Consider the following 19,215-nt stretch of genomic DNA (forward strand, 5'->3'; position numbering starts at 1 on the left):
GGATTCTGAATGCAACATATTCTGGTCCCTTTACCAAGTGACCTAAAAAGCTGCTAGTTTTGAGTGCACCCCAGAACAAGAGGAGGCTCTGTAATAGGTCCTGCTGCTGTTCAAGCTGCTCTGCCACTTGGGCCATGATGATCCAGCAGATCCAATGGTGCTAGAAGGGCAGTAGCTCATGGGGATGGTGTTTGAAGCCTTCAGCAGGGCCTTGCAGATGCATCACAGCACAGGTCTTCAGGATTCTGGAGCAAAGCTCTGCCATCCTCTGTGGATACCTACTCTCCTTTTGAGGAACAGCTCTTGGCCTACTAATGGGCTTGAGCAGAGAGTGAACACTTAGCCAGGACCAAGTTACCATGCAACCTGAACCGTCCATCAGGAACTGGGTGCTATTTGGCTCACCAGGCTAAAAGTTGGGCATGCACAGCAATACTTCATCATTAAACAGGAGTGGTACGTATGTGATTGGGCCCAAGAAGGCTGTGAAGGCACAAGTAAGTTACTTGAAGAAGTGGCCCAAATGCCCATGGTTCCCACTCCTGCTATTACCTTCTCTCTCCTAGCCTAACCTATGGCCATTTGGGGAATTCCCTATGATCAGGTGATAGAGGAAGAAAAGACCTCTGCCTGCTCTACAGATGGTTCGGTACCATAGGCAGGCACCACATGAAAGTGGACACCCCATCAATACAGGCCCCTTTCAGGGACACCCTTGGAAAATAATGTTGAAAGGAAATCCTCCCTGTGGGCAAATTGTGAGCAATGCACCTGGTTGTTCACTTTGCTTGGAAGGAGAAATGGGCAGATGTGCTACCACATACCAATTCATAGGTTGTGAGCAATGATTTGGCCGGATGATCAGGGAACTGGAAAAAACATGATTGGAAAACAGTGACAAGGAAATCTGAGGAAGAGGTATGTGGCCAGACCTCTCAGAATGGGCAGAAAACATGAAGATATTTGTGTCCTATGTGAATGCTCACCAAAGGGTGACCTCAGCAGAGGAAGATTTTAATAATCAAGTGAATAAGATGACCTGTTCTGTGGATACCAGTCAGCCTCCTTCCCCAGCCACTCCTGTCATCGCTCAATGAGCTCATGAACAAAGTGGTCAAGGTGGCAGGGATGGAGGTTATGCATGGGCTCAGCAACATGGCCTTCCACTCACCAAGGCTGACCTGGCTACAGCCACTGCTGAGTGCCAGCAGTAGAGACCAACACTGAGCTCTTAATATGGCACCATTCCCCAGGGTGATCAGCCAGCTTCCTGGTAGTAAGTTGATTACGTTGGACCACTTCCATCATGGAAGGGACAATGTTTTGTCCTTACTGAAATAGACCCTTACTCTGGATACGGATCTGCCTTCCATACATGCAATGCTTTGCCACGACTACCATCCATGGACTTATGGAATGAATACCTTATCCACCATCACGGCATTCCACAGCACAGCACTGATTCTGATCAAAAACCTAATTTCACAGCAAATAAAGTGATGCAATGGGCCCATGATCGTGGAATTACTGGTATTACCATGTTCCCCACCATCCTGAAGCAGCTGGTTTGATAGAAGGTGGAATGGCCTTTTGCAGACTCAGTTACAGTCTCAGCCACAGGGCAATACCTTGCAGGGTAGGACAGGGGTCTCTAGGAAGGTGGATATGCTCTGAATCAGCATCCAATATAAGGTGCTGTTTCTCCCAAAGCCAGGATTCACAGACCCAGGAATAGAGAAGTGGAAATGGGAGTGACCCAATTCACTGTTACCCCTAGGGACACACTGGCAAAAATCTTGCTTCCTGTCCCCATGAATTTATGCTCGGCTGGCCTAGAAGTCTTAGTTCCAAAGGGGAAAAAATGCTTCTATGCTTCTACCAAGAGACACAACAATGATTCCATTGAACTAAAATTTAAGACTATCACCTGGCCACTTTGATCTCCTCGTGTCTCTAAGTAAGTATGTGCAGAGGGAGGTGCTGTGCCGGCTGGGGCGACTGATCCTGACTGCCAAGGGGAAACGGGACCACTACTCCACAATGGAGGTAAGGGAGAGTGTATCTGCAACACAGGAGATCCCTTAGGATGTCTCTTAATATTATGATGCCCTGTGATAAAAGTCAACAGAAAACTATAACAATCCAATTCAAGCAGAACTACTAACATCTCAGACCCTTTGGGAACGAAGGTTTGGGTCACTTCACTAGGTAAAGAACCAAGAGCAGCTAATGTACTTGCTGAAGGCAAGGAGAATATGGGACTGGGCAGTGAAAGGAGGTAGTTATAAACATCAGCTGCAAACTTGTGACCAGTTACAGAAATGAGGGCTGTAATCGTCATGAGTATTTCCTTCTGATTGTGTTATGAATATGTTTGTGTGCATATATAAATGTGTACATACATATATTAATATACAGAAAGCAAATATCTTTGTTTTCTTCCCTCTTTTATCTCTTCATTTTGTAACATAAGATGTACTGACGGGCTTCCCTGGTGGCGCAGTGGTTGAGAGTCCGCCTGCCGATGCAGGGGACGCGGGTTCGTGCCCCGGTCCGGGAAGATCCCACATGCCGCGGAGCAGCTGGGCCCGTGGGCCATGGCAGCTGAGCCTGCATGTCCGGAGCCTGTGCTCCACAATGGGAGAGGCCGCAACAGTGAGAGGCCCATGTACCGCAAAAAAAAAAAAAAAAAAAAAAGATGTACTGACTTTCTACAGGAGTTTTTAAGTATAGTTAACTTCACATCATAGTATTTAAGTTTCAGGATGTCCTGACTCAAGGACCTTAACTCCTCTTCTAGGTAAGGGGTTAGAGTGTTTTAGTTGTATACAGGATAGTTGTATCATGTGAGGAAGAATTATGACCTTACTGAGATCTTTATTTGGAGATTAAGTATGGTTTAAGGAGATGCACATGGGTGCCAAGTTGGTAAGGGGTGGACTTGGAATGGTTAATTTTATATGTCAATTTGACTGACCCACAAGATGCCCAGATATCTGGTCAAACATTTCAAATTAAGCAGGTCCAAAAACAGGACTTCTGATCTTTTCCCCAAAATGTGCTCTACCCAAATTCATCCACATTTCAGTAAACAGTGCCACCATTCCTCCATTTGCTCAAGCTAAATATCTTGGAGTCATTCCGTTCCTCATTTTTTCTCACACTCCATATCTAATCCATCAGTGAATCCTGTCGGCTCCAGCATCAAAATCTGTCCAGAATCCATCCATCTTCCACCACTTTCACCTACAGAACTGTTCTAAGCCATCATCATCTTTTATGTAGGATACTACAATAGCTTCCTAACTGAGCTCCCGGCCTGCACCTGACCCTCCTATAGTTTATTTTCCACACTGAAATGAGACTGATTCTTTTCAAAGTTAACTCACATAACTAACATGTAAGGACGGGGATTTCCATCTGTCTTCTCTGCTACTGTGTCCTCAGCATCTAGAAGAGTGCCGCTACACTGATCATGTGGTTAGTAATCAATACATACTTGGCGAATCAAATCATTCCTCTGCTTCCCTTCCCTCAGAGTAAAAGCCTTATCCCTCCTTCCCAGACCTACTGGCTATGCACCGCCCAAACCACCCCCCCACCTCACATTATCTGCCCCCATCACACTACCTATGACCTCATCCCCTATTACCCCCTATTCTCTGACTCCAGTCCGACCTCACTGGACTCCTTTCTACATCTAAAACACACTGGGCACATTCCTATCTCATGCCCTTTGCACACACTGCTCCTGCTGCCTAAACGAGGTTCCCTAGATAACCTCATGACTCACCCCTCACCTCCTTCAGGGCTCTGTTCCAATGTCACTTCCCCAGGGAGGGGCTTCTCTGATGCTCCCCCCGGCACTCTTTATCCCCCTTCCCTTGTTTATTTTACTCAGCACTTATCACTATCTGAGATATTATATAATTTAATTATTATGTTTATTTCTGCCCTTCTCCACCCATCCAACTAAAATGTAAGCTTCTTGAGGGTAGAAACTGTCCACTGACTCTCCTTGAACAGAGACCTTTGCCTGTTTTGTTCATTGCTATATCCCAAACAGGTGGATTACTGCCTGCCACTCGGTAGGTAGTCAGTAAATATTTGTTAAATATTTATTTAACAAATGAGTGATCTGTTTCCATTTTCTCTTGGTATTATCAACAATGCTACAACGAATAACTTTACATGTATATCCTTGTGCATTCATGGATACAGACCAAAAAGTGGGAAGCCTGGGTCATTAAGCGTTATATAAATATTTTATTTAATAAATATTGTCAAACTGACCTCCAAAACAGATTCTCCAAGTTATAGTCTCACCAACAGTAGGAAAGTCTCAGCAACAGACAGTAAAGAACCGTCTCCCCTCAACCCCATTTTCATCAGTACTGGTTTTTATCAATCTTTTTCACTTTGCCTATCAAATTTTTTAAAAACTTGGTTTCAACTTTGCCCTTCCTTAATTACTAGTGATACTAGCTATCTTGTCATGTATTTTTGGTCATTTGTACCTCTGATATTTCTCTTCTCTTAAAAACAAACAAACAAACAAACACTCTCATTACTTGTAGAGCTTCCAGGACAAAATTTTACCTGGGGATCTACAGTCCCACTAAACCACTCAACCCAACCTTCAAACTCCAGTCCCACCCCACCACCTACCCACTACCCAGACTTCTCACCCTTCCCAAGGCCCTTCCTTGAACCTGAAATCATCGTCCTCCCTTTCTCAAACTGGCAAACTGCCACTCATCCTTCCAGAACAAGCTCTCATGTCAGCTGCCCTGCACCCACAATACCAGTGCAATGCCTGCGAGAAAGGAGGCACATAATAATCACGAGAATGAATTGTTGCTCTACTGGGCTTGTGTAATTTTTAAAATAAGATTAAGTTCCACTGGCAAGGTGAAGAGAACAGGGAGGGTATATAAGAGAGAGAAGCTCACGGTTTCTAAAACAATTTCTAAATTCCTAAATTTATCTAAACTCAAAGAACTAAGAAAAGGCAGATGGTGAGACTCAACCCACATATTGGTTCTTCCTTAGAATAAAAAATTTTAAGTGAAAACCTGAGTAATCTGCGATTTTAATAAAAATCAACAAGAGGACAGCAGCATATTTAAAATACCCACAACACTCCCTTCAAAAAAGGGGGGAGCAACTAGAAGGGGGACACAGAATGTTTCAAATATTCCCAATCCAGTCATCAGAATTTAGCCAGCAAACTACATGGAACCTACATTCAGATACCACCATTCACCTATCAGATTGGCAAAAATCCAAAAGCCTGACAACATGCTCAACTGGCAAGCTTGTGAGGAAACCAGAACTCTCATTAACTGCTATGGGAGTGCAAAATTGCACCATTCAAGGAAGGGAATTTGACAATGCCTGGCCAAATTAAATATGCATTTACCTTTTGATCTCGTAACCCACTGCTAGGAATCTATTTTAAAGATACACTGACAAAAATACAAAAAGATATATGGACAAGGCTATTGACTGCAGCCAACGATGGAGAGCAAAGAGCTATAGAAAAGAATGCAGCATCTCTGCGTATGCCCATGTAGTCATCTCCAGATATACTGTTATGTAAAAAAAAGCAGGTGGAAGAAAATGTTTTAATGTATTACTGTTTAATCTAAGAAAAGGAGTAGAGGAACAAGCATATTTGTTAGATTTCCACAGATAAACCTGAGGCAGTAGATACTTTACACAAGTACAAAACAAAATTAATTTTTAAAAAATCCCTATGAATACAAAATAAAATGAGACCGGGTAGCTAGTTGGTGTTATCAGAGATGCAGATCCCACGGATGTGGAGGGCCGATCACGGGACTTGAGCATCCTGGGATTTGGGTATGCAGAGCGGATCCTGGAACCAATCAATGGGCCACAGATAACGAGGGACAACTGTACTGAGATTTTCAGTGTGGGAGAAAGGAGACACAGTTGAAGACACAAGAAACTAAGAAAATAAATTCCTTCCTTGACCACAGAAAAGATCTAGAGACCTCCACAAATGCGGTCGTCCCTTGGAATCTGTGGGGGATGAGTTCCAGGAGCCCCAAACTCTGTGGATGCTCAAGTCCCTTACAAAAAAGGACACTGTACAGTAAATACAGTCCACTCTCCATATCCGTGTGCTTGGCATCTGCCGATTCCATGAACTGCGAAAAGGTTTAGGTTGGTTGAATGGGTGTGAAACCCACAGATCCGGAAAGCTGACTGTATATACCCCGTGCCCAGATCATGGTCTCTAACTCATTTCCCACTAAAGGTAACCAGACACAGCACCCAACGTGAAAAATCCAAACTTGAAAATGACCAAAGACGGGACAAAAAGTATATAAGAATGACAAAGGCAGTGGACTGAACTACATAAAACATGCTAATATACATAAATTCATAACTGCTAATTTTTAAAAGAAAGCCTCTATGATCACTTTTAGTTTGTGATCTTTGGAGGCGACCAATCCATAATGTTGACAAATAAATAATAAGAGAAAGAATCAAGCATTTATCCTGCTTTTCCTATAAAAACTAAGCTTCAGAGTAACTAATTTATGAGGCAAAGTTCCTTTATACATGTATTCAAGCCAATAAATGAAGAGAGAATGATAAAATTAGTATATCAATGCTAAGCAACCACTAATGAATTAACAGATTCCTTATTAATCAACATTAATTAATACTAATTAATTAATATTGATTAATAGGCAATGCTCTTTGAGGGCTGCTAGCATCACAAATCAAATCTGAAAATGACCAAGCCTCTACCTTTTTACCACGTAAGGAACAGAAAAATGTGTTAATATTTTTATATTACACATGACAAGGATGTAATGACAAGGATGTAATCAGCAAAATCCAGTGTGGGAAACTCTATGAGACAAATGTCACAGTTTATACAACAAAATAATTGTTAAAAAAAAAAGCAAGGGAGAGAGGTAGAAAAAGAACCTATAGATTAAAAAAAGATATATTAAGAAATCACGTTCTATAGACCTAGTTTCAATCCCAATTCAAACAAGCTGCATTAAAAAAAAAAAAGAACATGAATGGGAAAATTAAGGAAATGTAAAAATGGATTGATATTTACTATATTGATGAATTATGGCTTATTTTTAAATAATCTGATAATGATACCGTGATTGTTTTTTAAAAGGGGAATCTTTATTTTTTACACATACAAACTGAAAATATTCACTGACAGGTCTGAGGTTTCCTTCAAAATGAAATCTTGGGGAGGCTGTGCAAGGAGCAGTGGGAAAGAGTAGGAGACAAAACTGGCCATGAGTTTATCATTTTTAAAGCTGAGTAAAGGGCTTCCCTGGTGGCGCAGTGGTTAAGAATCCACCTGCCAATGCACGGGACACGGGTTCGATCCCTGGTCTGGGAAGATCCCACGTGCCTCGGAGCAACTAAGCCCGTGCGCCACAACTACTGAGCCTGTGCTCTAGAGCCCAAAACTACTGAGCCCACTCGCCCCAGCTACTAAGCCCGCGCACCTAGAGCCCGTGCTCTGAAGCAAGAGAAGCCACCACAATGAGAAGCCTGCGTACAGCAACAAAGAGTAGCCCCGGCTCACCACAACTAGAGAAAGCCAGCGCATCAACGAAGACCCAATGCAGCCAAAAATAAATAAAATAAATTTTTAAAAATTAAAAAAAAAAAAAAGCTGAGTAAAAAGGTCACTATTCTCTCCAGTGCTGGAGATGTTGAAATTTTCCATAATAAGTGATTACTTTTTAACGGGAGGGTAAGCAAGACAACAATTGAAAATTAAAACAGAACAGACAAATACAAAGCAAAATAACAGGAAATTGCATTAAAAACCTGAATGAGTACCTGGAAAACTAGCATAAGAATACAAGGTATGAACCCAATGGTTCGCTTGTTTTGGAGAGATGCAGTGGGGGATGGAAGAGAATGGAGAAGGTGGGAAATATGTATCTCCATGCCCGCTATAATACATCCCAATCATTTATATAAACATACTAGTCTCTGTGATCTTGAAGGAAAAAAAATGTAGTAAATAGGGCTAGAAAACTAAACCTGAATTGAACTGACGAAAGTTGTAATAAGAATACAAGTTGGTTAAATGTAATCGTTGCTTCTGTAGTACTTCAAAGTCTCTGCAAAGAGTTTATCTGACATAGCACAAATATTTATCCTGGACTTTGGTTTACATTATTAATTCACGTTACAGAACTTAAAAAAGAAAAAGTAAACTTCAAGGCAGTCCCCACTTGAAATAATACGAATAAATCACGAACATAACTAGAGACACCGTTCCTTGCACTTTGTAAGGATTCTCTCACTTCATCCTTAAACCATCCTATAAGGTAGTTACAGGCAGACCTCATTTTATTGCACTTCACTTTATTACACTTTGCAGATATTGCATTTCTTACAAATTGAAGGTTTGTGGCAACCCTACATGGAACAAGTCTATTAGCACCATTTTTCCAACAGCATTTGTTCACTTCATGTCTCTGTAACATTTTGGTAATTCTTGCAATATTTCCAACTTTTCCATTATTATTATGTTTGTTATGGTGATCTTGTGATTACTGATCTTGGATGTTACTATCGTAATCGTTTTGGGGCACCAGAAACTGTGTTCATATAAGACAGCAAATTTAATCAATAGACGTTGTGTGTGTTCTGACTGCTCCACAAACTGACCACTCACCATCTCTCTCCTTCTCCTTGGGCCTCCCTATTCCCTGAGACACAACAATATTGAAATTAGGCCAATTAATAACCCTACATTGGCCTCTAAGTGTTCAAATGAAAGGAAGAGTCGCACATCTCTCACTTTAAATCAAAAACTAGAAATGATTAAGCTTAGTGAAGAAGGCATGCTGAAAGCCAAGATAAGCTAAAAGCTAGACCTCTTGCACCAAACAGTTAACCAAGTTGTGAATGGACAAGTTCTTGAAGGAAATTAAAAGTGCTACTGCAGTGAACACATGAATGGTAAAAAGTGAAACAGTCTTATTGCTGATATGGAGAAAGATTTAGTGGTCTGGATAGAAGATCAAACCAGCCACAACATTCTCTTAAGCCAAAGCCTAATTCAAACAAGTCCCTAACTCTCTTCAATTCTGTGAAGGCTGAGAGAGGTGAGGCAGCTGCAGAATAAAAGTCTGAAGCTAGCAGAGTTTGGTTCATGAGGTTTAAGGAAAGAAGCCATCTCCGTAACATCAAAGTGCAAGGTGAAGCAGCAAGTGGTGATGTAGAAATCTGCAACAAGTTATCCAGAAGATCTAGCTAAGATAATGAATGAAGGTGGCTATGCTACACAACAGATTTTCAATGTAGATGCAACAGCCTTTTCTTGGAAGATGTCATCTAAGACTTTTCATAGCTAAAGAAGTCAATGCCTGGCTGCAAAGGACAAGCTGACTCTCTTGTTAGGGGCTAATGCAGCTGGTGACTGAAGCTAAAGCCAGTGCTCATTCACCATTCCAAAAATCCTAGGGCCCTTAAGAATTATGCTAAATCTACTCTGCCCAGGCTCTCTAAATGGAACATCAAAGCCTAGATGACAGCACATCTGTTGACAACATGGCTTACTGACTATTTTAAGCCCACTGTTGAGACCTACTGCTCAGAAAAAAAATTCCTTTCAAAATATGACTAGTCATTGACACTGCACCTAGTCACCCAAAAGCTCTGATGAAGATGTACAACGAGATTCATATTGTTTTCATGCCTGCTAAGACAACATCTGTCCATAGCCTGTGCCATGGATTAAGGGGTAGTTTCAAAATTCAAGTCTTATTTCTTAAGAAATACATTTCAGAAGGCTATAGCTGCCACAGATAGTGATTCCTCTGATGGATCAAGGCAAAGTAAATTGAAAACCTTCTGGAACGGATTCACCATTCTACATGCCATTAAGGACATTCATGATTCATGGGAAGAGGTCAAAATATCAACATTACCAGATATTTGGAAGAAGTTGATTCCAACCCTTCATGGATGACTGAGAGGTCCAAGACTTCAGTGGAGAAGTTCACTGCAGATGTGTTAGAAATACCAAGAGAACCAGAACTAGAAGTGGAGCCTGAAGACGCAACTGAATTGCTGCAATCTCATGATGAAACGTCAATGGATGAGGAGTTGCTTCTTATGAGCAAAGAAAGTGGTTTCTTGAGATGGAATCTACTGGTGAAGACTGTTGAAATGACAACAACGGATTTAGAATATAACATAAACTGAGATGATAAAGCAGCAACAGGGTGTGAGAGGACTGACTCCAATTTTGAAAGAAGTTCTGTGGGTAAAATGCTATCAAACAGCATTGCATGCTGCAGAGAAACCACTTATGAAAGGAAGAGTCCATCAGTGCAGCAAATTTCACCGTTGTCTTATTTTAAGAAATAGCCACAGCACCACAACCTTCGGCAGCTATCACCCTGATCAGTCAGCAGACATCAACGTCAAGGCAAGACTCTCTGCCAGCATAAAGACTACAACTCACTGAAGGCTCTGATGATGGTTTGCATCTTTTAGCAATAAGGTGTTTTTTTTTTTTTTTTTTTTTGAAGAATACAAGGTATGAACCCAATGGTTCGCTTGTTTTGGAGAGATGCAGTGGGGGATGGAAGAGAATGGAGAAGGTGGGAAATATGTATCTCCATGCCCGCTATAATACATCCCAATCATTTATATAAACATACTAGTCTCTGTGATCTTGAAGGGAAAAAAATGTAGTAAATAGGGCTAGAAAACTAAACCTGAATTGAACTGACGAAAGTTGTAATAAGAATACAAGTTGGTTAAATGTAATCGTTGCTTCTGTAGTACTTCAAAGTCTCTGCAAAGAGTTTATCTGACATAGCACAAATATTTATCCTGGACTTTGGTTTACATTATTAATTCACGTTACAGAACTTAAAAAAGAAAAAGTAAACTTCAAGGCAGTCCCCACTTGAAATAATACGAATAAATCACGAACATAACTAGAGACACCGTTCCTTGCACTTTGTAAGGATTCTCTCACTTCATCCTTAAACCATCCTATAAGGTAGTTACAGGCAGACCTCATTTTATTGCACTTCACTTTATTACACTTTGCAGATATTGCATTTCTTACAAATTGAAGGTTTGTGGCAACCCTACATGGAACAAGTCTATTAGCACCATTTTTCCAACAGCATTTGTTCACTTCATGTCTCTGTAACATTTTGGTAATTCTTGCAATATTTCCAACTTTTCCATTATTATTATGTTTGTTATGGTGATCTTGTGATTACTGATCTTGGATGTTACTATCGTAATCGTTTTGGGGCACCAGAAACTGTGTTCATATAAGACAGCAAATTTAATCAATAGACGTTGTGTGTGTTCTGACTGCTCCACAAACTGACCACTCACCATCTCTCTCCTTCTCCTTGGGCCTCCCTATTCCCTGAGACACAACAATATTGAAATTAGGCCAATTAATAACCCTACATTGGCCTCTAAGTGTTCAAATGAAAGGAAGAGTCGCACATCTCTCACTTTAAATCAAAAACTAGAAATGATTAAGCTTAGTGAAGAAGGCATGCTGAAAGCCAAGATAAGCTAAAAGCTAGACCTCTTGCACCAAACAGTTAACCAAGTTGTGAATGGACAAGTTCTTGAAGGAAATTAAAAGTGCTACTGCAGTGAACACATGAATGGTAAAAAGTGAAACAGTCTTATTGCTGATATGGAGAAAGATTTAGTGGTCTGGATAGAAGATCAAACCAGCCACAACATTCTCTTAAGCCAAAGCCTAATTCAAACAAGTCCCTAACTCTCTTCAATTCTGTGAAGGCTGAGAGAGGTGAGGCAGCTGCAGAATAAAAGTCTGAAGCTAGCAGAGTTTGGTTCATGAGGTTTAAGGAAAGAAGCCATCTCCGTAACATCAAAGTGCAAGGTGAAGCAGCAAGTGGTGATGTAGAAATCTGCAACAAGTTATCCAGAAGATCTAGCTAAGATAATGAATGAAGGTGGCTATGCTACACAACAGATTTTCAATGTAGATGCAACAGCCTTTTCTTGGAAGATGTCATCTAAGACTTTTCATAGCTAAAGAAGTCAATGCCTGGCTGCAAAGGACAAGCTGACTCTCTTGTTAGGGGCTAATGCAGCTGGTGACTGAAGCTAAAGCCAGTGCTCATTCACCATTCCAAAAATCCTAGGGCCCTTAAGAATTATGCTAAATCTACTCTGCCCAGGCTCTCTAAATGGAACATCAAAGCCTAGATGACAGCACATCTGTTGACAACATGGCTTACTGACTATTTTAAGCCCACTGTTGAGACCTACTGCTCAGAAAAAAAATTCCTTTCAAAATATGACTAGTCATTGACACTGCACCTAGTCACCCAAAAGCTCTGATGAAGATGTACAACGAGATTCATATTGTTTTCATGCCTGCTAAGACAACATCTGTCCATAGCCTGTGCCATGGATTAAGGGGTAGTTTCAAAATTCAAGTCTTATTTCTTAAGAAATACATTTCAGAAGGCTATAGCTGCCACAGATAGTGATTCCTCTGATGGATCAAGGCAAAGTAAATTGAAAACCTTCTGGAACGGATTCACCATTCTACATGCCATTAAGGACATTCATGATTCATGGGAAGAGGTCAAAATATCAACATTACCAGATATTTGGAAGAAGTTGATTCCAACCCTTCATGGATGACTGAGAGGTCCAAGACTTCAGTGGAGAAGTTCACTGCAGATGTGTTAGAAATACCAAGAGAACCAGAACTAGAAGTGGAGCCTGAAGACGCAACTGAATTGCTGCAATCTCATGATGAAACGTCAATGGATGAGGAGTTGCTTCTTATGAGCAAAGAAAGTGGTTTCTTGAGATGGAATCTACTGGTGAAGACTGTTGAAATGACAACAACGGATTTAGAATATAACATAAACTGAGATGATAAAGCAGCAACAGGGTGTGAGAGGACTGACTCCAATTTTGAAAGAAGTTCTGTGGGTAAAATGCTATCAAACAGCATTGCATGCTGCAGAGAAACCACTTATGAAAGGAAGAGTCCATCAGTGCAGCAAATTTCACCGTTGTCTTATTTTAAGAAATAGCCACAGCACCACAACCTTCGGCAGCTATCACCCTGATCAGTCAGCAGACATCAACGTCAAGGCAAGACTCTCTGCCAGCATAAAGACTACAACTCACTGAAGGCTCTGATGATGGTTTGCATCTTTTAGCAATAAGGTGTTTTTTTTTTTTTTTTTTTGCGGTACGTGGGCCTCTCACTGTTGTGGCCTCTCCCGTTGCGGAGCACAGGCTCCGGACGCGCAGGCCCAGTGGCCACGGCTCACGGGCCCAGCCGCTCCGCGGCACGTGGGATCTTCCCGGACCGGGACACGAACCCATGTCCCCTGTATCGGCAGGCGGACTCTCAACTACTGTGCCACCAGGGAAGCCCCAATAAGGTATTTTTTAATTAAGCTATGTAAATGTTTTTAGACATAACGAGACTGCTCACTTAATAGACTACAGTATAGTGTAAACATAACTTTTATAGCTCTGGGAAACCAAAAAATTTGTGTGACTCGCTTTATTGCAATAAGCAGTGGTCTGGAACTGAACTCGAAATATCTCTGAGGTATGTCTGTACTAGTATCCTCTTTTACAGAAGAGGAAAATAAGACACAGGAAGATTAAGTAGCTTGCCCAAAGTCTGGCTTCAGGCTAAATGCTGCAGGCAAGATTTGAGGCAGACAGCATGAGTCCATCCACAGCCTGTGCTTTTCATTGTGAGGCTGTGTCAGCTTCTGTCATAAACTGGTATAATATTATAAATAGGGTTTTGCCAAGGGGCAAAACTTTCCAAGGAAGCACCTGAAATAATCAAAATTTGATTTAATCTGTACAGGTTCATATCTAATAACATGCCTGTCTCATTTTTGAGAGACAGTGTACTACAACTGGGACTACTTAATATCACATAAAAGCAGATGAAACTAAATACAATGTGGTATCCTGGATGAGATCCTGGAACAGAAAAAGCACGTTAGTGGAAAAATTGGTGAAATCCAAAAAGTCTGGAGCTTAGTTAATAACAAGTTACCAATGCTAGTTTCCTTATTTTGACGTTACCATGGTAATGGATGATGGTAACAGCGGAACTGGGTGAGGGGTATACGGAACAGTTGGTATTAATTTTGCAACTTTTCTGCAAATCTAAAATTATTTCAAAATCAAAAGTTTATTTTAAAAGAATAGATCAATTTCTAAGCACCGTATCTGCAAAATTCAATCCTCATGTAAAATTTTTGATTTTCAAGTGAATGTAGCATTCTGTTTGTTAATGTTCAAGAATATTTTCAAACTGTATTTCTTGTCTTTAAGGGTAAGGAACATATCTTACACATGCTTGACTTAATCACTCAACACACGTTTAATGTTTGCCTATGCTGGGAGTTTACCACGTGTGAGGCACTGTGCCAGCTATGTCCTTGTCACACAAAGGCCTCCTGCATCATAGATGCTTATAAAGGGTGACTGGAAGATAATCGTTGTGGGCACTGTGGTCTTGCTATCCTTCTGAACTTCTCCCGCTGCGTTGTCTACAGGGTTAGGTGGCAGGAATGGACTGACCTCATTCCTAGCTCCAGGGATGCCCCCTAACTATTTTCCCTCCATCTGGTTAACTTATCCTTGCCACAGTGATTACACGAATGGTGAAGGCAGCCAATCAGCACACAGAATTCCTCTGCCAACTGCATTGGTTGAGGAACTAACTAGGGATAATGAGATATGAAGGAAGAAAAGTGCCCTTGCTCTGAAGAAACACCCTCTCTTCCTCTGGATTTTGTAGAATATGATTTTTTTTTTTAAATCTGCAATATGTTACCATTTTGTCACCAGGTGGAAGCTACTCTGAGGATGAAAGTAAACAGAGTGGAAGTGGCCAGGCCCCCTTGATCTTACATGTCATTCTCACAAATATAAAATGGCAATAACAATATTTCCCACAGACCACTGTTAATTCCAAGGCAATATGAGCACTATGGTTATGTTAAAAACAACAAAAACAGCTAAGAATTGTAATGATATTAAGGTTTTGCTAATCTTGTGGTAGTATTTACATTTTGGTTATGTTTCTTTAAAAGGTCTTTGCCTGTCAGATATTCACAGTAAAATATTTACAGGTGAAATTTTATTTTGGATTTGCTTTAAAATACTCCAGAATTTTTTTTTTTAATGGAAGGATGAAGGGTGGTGAACGAAATAAGTACTGTAAAATATTGAAGGTGAGTAATGGGTAAATGGTGGTTCATTATATTGTTCTATTTGTGTATTTTAATCCAGAAAATATTAAACTGATAATTATCCCTGCATATATCTCAATATTATGATCGTGTATATATGGAGCTGCCTTATCTATTGAAAAGCATGATATAAAGTAAACCAGTGAGAGTCCAGATCTCAAGAAAAAGATATATTTATATAAACACAACACACTCAGTCACACACATACAGTTAAAATGGACTTGAAGGGCTTCCGTGGTGGTGCAGTGGTTGAGAGTCCGCCTGCCGATGCACGGGACACAGGTTCCGTGCCCTGGTCCGGGAAGATCCCACATGCCGCGGAGCGGCTGGGCCCGTGAGCCATGGCCGCTGAGCCTACGCGTCCGGAGCCTGTGCTCCACAACGGAAGAGGCCACAGCAGTGAGAGGCCCGCGTACCGCAAAAAAATAAAAAACAAAAAAAACAATGGACTTGAAAATCTATCTAATTGAATGCCTCGATTTTTACAGCTATGGAAAATGAAATCTAATACCTTCAAACTTTTATGGTGTTACATGAATGGTAATTCTAGTTTTCTTTTGTTTTTACCAACCATGTTATCTGAAAATGGAAAATATAAATACTAACCTATACTGGCACCCAGGACCTGCTTCCTTTCATATCCAGTGGACTGTTCTCCATCCTCACCTGACAAGGCCAGTGAGCCATATCTAGCATTTTCCTTCTTATAAAGCACCTACTGTTCTTTCTCTTCCTGCCTCACACCCCTCACCCAGACCTCTCTACGTATCCTGAACTCCAAAATGAAATAGCCTCATCTGCCACAAAAAACTCAGCAGGCCCCCAAATGAAACTGCCCACATGTCAGTTCTTTTTTTGGTCACTGGCACCCAATACTCGCGGGAGTCACCCTGCTGCCTCACATCTGGTCACCAGACCCTGGAGGTTCCTGTAAGTCCTCCCCTTTCCTTTCCCAGTTGCCTTAGTTCAGCCCTCATCCTCTCTTTTCTGGTCATTTTGCATCTCCTACATGATTAATGCTCCAGGGTCATCTTTCTAAATGCAAAGCTAATCATGTTACTTCCTTCCTTAAAACTCCAGCGACTTCCCACTGTCTGAAGCTGAAGTCCACACCCCTTTATAGCTCTCAAGGCTAGCCATCTGGTCTCTCCACACCTCTCTCTGTCGGGAATCACTGCACAACCCCAGTCCAACTCACTGAGCTGCTTCACGCCTCAGGATCACTGTGCTTCTTTCTTCTCCTATTAGAAGACTCATTCATTATTTATTCAGCACACATGTAGTGAATTTTCACTATGTGATAAGCCCTGTACCAGGATACAGCAGTGGAGAGTGACACTGTCCTAGCCTCAAGGAGCTTACAGCCTAGCAGGGAAACAGATATCAAACAAATTCACTATGGGGGATAGGGGTAGGGTGGGAAGGGTTCACCTGCATTTTGTTACAATATCCTTTCCTGCTTCTTTGTAAACTAAAATGATCTAGAAGTGGCCCTTTTTCTGTTTGGTGTGGTTTGTTTTTTGGTGAATCTGGGAGTTTAACATGCCTTTTTCCTGAAATGAAATTTTGCCCCGCACTTCCTCTTTCCGTAATTCACAATCCCAGCAAAATTCTCATCAGATTTCAAATGTCAGCATTCCTGAGCACCCCTCCTCCCCCCCCAAGCTGACATCAGAGCGCTCTCACGCTTCCCCACCTGACCCCTGCTTCATGGGCTGAGAGTCCCTAAGGACAGCAACAACATCCTTCCACCTTTCAATTCCCCACCTAACACAGTGCAGGCCCACAGTAAATGTTTAAACGTTCAAAGGGCAAACATTCACTCTTTAAAGGTAAATTACTTCATACATAAAGCATAACTTCGTATAAGCTTTTTGAATAACAATTGAGCAATACTGATAAAAACTTAGAAAGCCCAGAAGTACCACTTCTAGTTAGTGTTCTACAGAAATCCTAGTAGTAGGCATAAAAAGCATGTACAGGGATATCTTATTTCAACATTTGGCATAGTTGCCAAAAATTAGAAGCAAATGTCAATGGCCACCAACAGAGATCTGTGTAAACAAATTACGGTGCATTCCTTCTGCAGAAGACCCCTTTGCTACCAGTAAGGAGGAGAGAGACCTATGCGTATTGGCACAGAAAGATATCCAGAAGCTGTACAATGACAGTTTTAGTGAAATCCTGCTATTTATTCTAAAAAAGAAACAAACATGTTTTCATAGCATAGGGGGGAAAGTCTCTAAGAAAGCACCCCTATGCGTTATCCCTAAGGGCATGGGACAAGAAGGAGGAAAAATCATCCTGTACTTTAAATTTACTATCACTGAATTTGTTAAAATGCAGTTTAATATTTCTTAAGTTTGAAACGCAATCACTAAAGTAAAAAGGTACTTTTTTACACTAAAGTATACATTATTTTACCAGTTTCTTATTTAGGGAACTGAGATGATATTTTTAAATTCTGGGTTTTTCTAAAAAGATGAAATATTATTCGATGCTACCTTCCCAGCACCCGGAATACAGACACATAGCAGGCACTCAGTTAATGTTTGATGAATGAATAAACTGCTGTACAATTCCAAAACTGCTGGCCAAGGGTAGAAAGTACCTGCTTCACAAACTCACAAAGGAAAAAAATCACTCGCAGAAGTATCTTAACAAATGGTTACCAACCTACATAAATTAGGATTTTTTTTAAGTAAATTTTCAAAAAGCACACAAACTCTCCTCACATAAGCAATCTTCTACCTACCAAGTTTACCAAGAAAAAGGCTCCTTCCAAATCAGTTTAATTCAAAACCTGGAGTGTGGCATATGGCTGGCCATAACACAAGTAATAGAAAGAAACAGGAAAACTTGGGTTAAAACACAGGCACTCTAATAGAAAAAACCAACCATTCTGATCCACGGAAGTGCTTATTTGGGGAGGTAATTAACTTTTTGCTTGGATTACTGAGACCAAGGCCCCTGACAAGCAGCCTGTTTATCTCCAGGTGCTAAAAGAATGCCCTAAAGATGGAAAGCCCTCCATGACTGTTGATGCTGATGGGAGAGGTGAGACACCTGAAAGAAGGAAAGCCAACCAGAGTTTTAGGCTTAAGGAAAAAGACTTGAATAGGTTCAAATTTAAGTTCATTCCTCCACCCCTTTTTTTGAAGTAAGATACAGTATATTTAATCAATTTCATAACTCATTTATTTATCTAAATAACAGCCAGGGAGCTCAGCTCTTCCTTGGTTGAAGTCCCCCCCTCCCCCCAAGGGAAGGCACTTTGAGAACTTGTTTTGGGATACGTGGACCCAGTAGTCTACTTAATTCTAGAAACCCACATACCCCTTGGATTTTTTTTTCCATCACTACTCTTAATTCTAAAAATTCCTTTGAGAGGGTGATTTAATCCTCGTTATGAAAACACAAGGTTCCAAATAAGTTGTCACCAAAACCCAATAATCTTTAGAGAAAAGATTAAAATACTTCTCTGCCAAACTAATGTAACTGGAGTTTAGCAAGTGGGTGAATTAAATAACAAATGAATAAGTGAATAAAATAACAATCCTTTAGAGTGCCCTGTGCAATTTTCCCCAAAGCCTACCTGTTCTTTAAATGGAAATAAAACTTTCCAAGGTCTATCCCAGGCTGAGGCATTTCTCCCTCTAGCAATGACTGTCTAGATGAAGATGTCTACGTTCGCTGGGAAATCAACTACCTACAGTTTATTTACTAAACTTATTACCCAAAGGTTCCAGGCCCTGGTCTCTGCCCTCCCTGCCACTCCTCCACTCTTGAAAGCAGGGATCCTGTTTCTCATTCTTCAGAGACCACAGTCCTAGGTATGGAACAGGTGCTCAGTGAGTACCAGATTTTTGCCATTTCATGGCACTGCATAACGAGAAAAAACAACAAAACTTCGGGAAT

General features: G+C 40.9%; 1 protein-coding gene across 1 annotated transcript in view; it reads right to left on the bottom strand.

The window, feature by feature from the left end:
- Positions 1–19,215, bottom strand: part of SNX24 (sorting nexin 24) — a 162,756-nt gene that overhangs the window by 142,870 nt on the left and 671 nt on the right. The gene's annotated exons all lie outside the window — the stretch shown is intronic.

This window comes from Neophocaena asiaeorientalis, unplaced genomic scaffold, assembly GCF_003031525.2.
Source record: "Neophocaena asiaeorientalis asiaeorientalis breed wild unplaced genomic scaffold, Neophocaena_asiaeorientalis_V1.1 scaffold149, whole genome shotgun sequence".
In the NCBI taxonomy this organism is placed as follows: Eukaryota; Metazoa; Chordata; class Mammalia; order Artiodactyla; family Phocoenidae; genus Neophocaena; species Neophocaena asiaeorientalis.